Consider the following 4026-nt stretch of genomic DNA (forward strand, 5'->3'; position numbering starts at 1 on the left):
GACAATTTGACTAAGTCAATGCATTAGTCTGAAAATTGATGCTAAAATGATTAAATATATTATTGTTTTTTTCTAATATCGAATATGTTGCTTTTGTGACCATCATGGGTTCTCAAGACCAAGTTTTATTTATATATTTATTTTCTTGACAATTTTTTACACATATAATTTATTTATTGGAAAGAAATATTCACTAATTCCATTTTTTAGATAAATATCTTTGCTTCCACAAGAGAAATAATTGACACAATGTTCGACAACATACTAAATTAAACGAACAAACATATGTATAATCATGGATAGATATGGAGATAAACTATACAAGACTTGCTAACATATTTGGTGACATACAACTATTCTTACACGTTAAGTTTAGAAAGCAAATCAAAAAGAAAAAAATAGAAACGTTCTTAAAAGAGGGTTATGTAACACCTGCCTTGTTTATACACAAAGCTGTATAAATCAAAATATGTTCCGAGCCAAGCTTCAAATATCAAAAACTGGATGAACATAAATTGAAATAAATTTATATATGGATCAACATACAAACCCATGAAATCTATACACTACTGAGGAGATTGATTTTTTCAATCCAAGCCAGCAGGGGCAAAATTGTCCATATTTTGACAAAACGATAAATAGGCGACCATTTAGACTTTTATCCTCTTTATGTTATAAAGGAAACCAAATCATCCCAACACTGCCACACAAGGACCATCAAGAACAGCTTCCATAAGTGCTATAACACCACCAAGTAAGCGCTTGATAGTTGATACAAATAGAAAAACTCCACCTTTATGTAAGAGCTGCTTAAGGTAGGTCCATTTGCCTTTATCAACTCGAAATCCTCAAGGAGCCGCTTTACTTCAAATTTTGCTGCACATTTATAGTCACTTATACAAAGTCAAATACACATAGTCACATACAGTCACACACACAATTAACACAACCAAATAGCAATAAACAATATATTCACATTAGTAAGACTTACCATTTTATCAACTTCACAGACATTTATTTGTCTTAACGTGCTCTTCATAAATAATAAGACAACCAATGAATAAGACACTTACCCTTACCAAATTAAGAACTACCCCTTGATCAACATCAACTACCGACCAGAAAATAATCCCACAAGGTTCTGAAATCAAATTCAAAGGGTACTGATAACACACACTATTGTCATGTGTGTAATGTAGAGGATTCCAAAAGACAATGTAGAAATCAGATTAATCTGTTGACTTGAGAAATTTTTTGGAAAAAATCATAATAAACAAAATACAATGTCATAATAAGAAAAAAATGTATAATTCTATAATAACAAAAAAAATAAGGAAGTACAGTGTTGTTTCTTAAAGGAAAACAAAAGACTTCACTGTATGTTGCATATCCAACTTTTTAAACAACCTTGTAGCCATCCTAATCACTGAAAACCACCATTAAAGTAAGATAAATGTCTTATAAGTATAATATGTGTAGAAGTATAATAAGTGTAGAACCTGCTAGATTCGTAATGACATTTGAAAAAGCATGAGCTAATGGAATGCCCTTTCAACCACCAGACATATCCTCTCCTAAAAGCAATTTTTGCAAACTTTTCCTTCACCGTATCCAAATCTGAAACTGCAACTTAATTATTACCCAGTTTAATCAATCGATCCAACAAAATTACAGGTTTAGGGCACAACAAAATCATTAAATCATGAAATCCGGATAAACTCTGGAAAAAAGTGGCTATAATTGTGTATTACCTGAACATTTGTTGTCATTGTTTGTGACGCCTTCATTCACCTACTCCACTCATATTTTGTTCATCCTCAGTTGCTTGGACCATTTTGAAAATTCAAGTAACGATAAAGATGTATACAAACCGGTTAACAAATCCTTTATTTTTTCCTTTGAGAATTAGATTAAAAATAGGGATTTAGGATTGATTCTCCAAAGAAAGAAGAGGGATTCTGGAGAGACAATAATGGACATGGTATATTATGCCTTTTCTTGACTTTCATTGGGGATAAATTTAACCTCGCAATGGCTAAGGTTAGAGAGAGAGAGAGAGAGAGAGAGAGAGAGAGAGGATGACTAAGCCTTTGAGGAAGGGGACGGGCAACGAAGATGGATGAGTGTACACACAACTCGAGGTATGGGGTCCAGAAAACCTCTAATGATCATCAATCTATTAAAATCAAATAACAAATGGATGATACAATGATAATTTGTTTGGAGATGAATGGTTTGTACCTTTGTGGTAATAATTCCATATATAAGGAATGCAACGTGATTTACTGGATTCCACATTGACTCGATCAAGGAGTAAAGGCTAGGTCAAAGCCCGATTTGAAAGAATTAGAAGTATTAGCCGATAAACTGGGGAGATTGTTGGGCGTATAGGGGTGTTATTGGGTAAATAATGCATAAACTGATTGTATATACTGCAATTGAGTTTGTACCTCTTAAAATTCAGCATTTCAAGCGAAATGTTTATTAATTTTTTTAAAATTTAAATACTCTATATTGGGTAAGATAAGGATGTAGGTTTGAATGTTTCAATATTAATTTTATATTTGTACTTAATGCATTGTATTTTGTAATTTGTTGATAAATGTTTGTACATTCAGCTTAAAGGTTTGGACGTCTTAAATCTATTTTTAGAAATAATAAGGTTTGTATAATAAGATAGTATAGATATAAGAGCGTGTCGCAACGCCTAACAAACAAATAATATAAATAAAAATATTGCTCTAATGCACTAAGGAGTAGTACAGGAAAGCAGGGTCAAATCCACAGAGACACGTCCTAAGGTCTATGCCTCTCTTGCATAAGGTACTCACTGAATTTAGAAAAATTAAAATGGGAGTATTTCTTGACTGAGTAAAACTAATTTTAATAGAAATTTATAAACGAAAGAAACAATTTAAGCACTAGAATAAAATTCAGAAGGTAAAAACAATTTCTCGCAGTAACTATCCTAATAAAAAAAATAACCTTCAACGTGATACTTGAGTTGTATACTATTGAAACTGGTACTGAAAATAATTAACAAGCTCCAACAATTTTCTTTTACTAAAAGTTTAACCAAAAGAAGCTCTTTGAATGAAACTTTACTTTTTACTGAATTAACCAAATAAGGTCTTAATTAATTTAGAAAAGTAACATTAAACACAATGTAAAATTTTCCAATAAAATCCAATACTTCTCACAAACTCGAAAACTTAAAGACTTGTTTAGTCAGTTTATATTAGAGTTAAGCCTAGCACATAATTAATCTAATATTTGTTACTTTTACTGATTAATAAAGACAATTACGGATCTAAACGAATCAGACAATGAGAATGATTTATTAACAATTAAAGTGGCCAAAAAAAACTGGGCTAATGTCATAAAAATCCTCAAGTTTTCAGGGTTTTGTCGGTTTTGCCTAAAGTTCAATTTTATGTCCGTTTTTACCCTAACATTTTTCAAAAAATGTTCGGTTTTACCCTTTTACCGGTGAGAACAGGTTACCATTATATTAACTTCGCAAAAAAACCCTTAAGTTTATAGATTTTTTACGTTTTTACCCTTAAGTTTATAATTTTTTTACACTTTTACCCTATGTATTTTTTTTTTCATATTATACGTATTCAAGCAGAAAAATCATATTTATATACGAAATTTTTTTAATTAAATATTGTATTTACATTTTTTTAATTATATATATATATATATATATATGTGTGTGTGTGTGTGTGTGTGTGTGTGTGTGGATTTTTTTTCTTGGATAAACCGTTTAAGATGAAAAAAACAAATTAATATGTTTTTAGAACTACAAATACGTATTTTTATGTATTTAAAAATATGCATATCAATAAAAAAACTTGTTCATTCATAAACATGTTTATATAAGTGTATATATATATATATATATATATATATATATATATATATATATATATATATATTTAGAAGTGTAAATATGTATTTTGATATATGTTTTTGTTTAAAGCATAAATATATTTTTAGAAGTATAGATACATATTAATATAT

General features: G+C 29.5%; 1 long non-coding RNA gene across 2 annotated transcripts; it reads right to left on the bottom strand.

Annotated features, from left to right (window-relative positions):
• Positions 1-390: 390 nt before the first annotated feature.
• On the bottom strand, positions 391-2408 carry LOC145125354 (uncharacterized). 2 transcript variants are annotated; one of them, XR_013715952.1, is made up of 4 exons: positions 1752-2408; positions 1500-1623; positions 992-1426; positions 391-876 (listed from the first exon to the last, which is right to left on the bottom strand). It is a non-coding gene; the product is annotated as an uncharacterized LOC145125354 (long non-coding RNA). The 2 variants fall into 2 exon arrangements; XR_013715951.1 differs by having other exon boundaries at positions 461-1426; positions 1752-2239.
• Positions 2409-4026: the final 1618 nt, after the last annotated feature.

Source organism: Lactuca virosa, chromosome 7 (genome assembly GCF_052849685.1).
Source record: "Lactuca virosa cultivar CGN04683 chromosome 7, Lactuca_virosa_CGN04683_v6, whole genome shotgun sequence".
Lineage (NCBI taxonomy): Eukaryota > Viridiplantae > Streptophyta > Magnoliopsida > Asterales > Asteraceae > Lactuca > Lactuca virosa.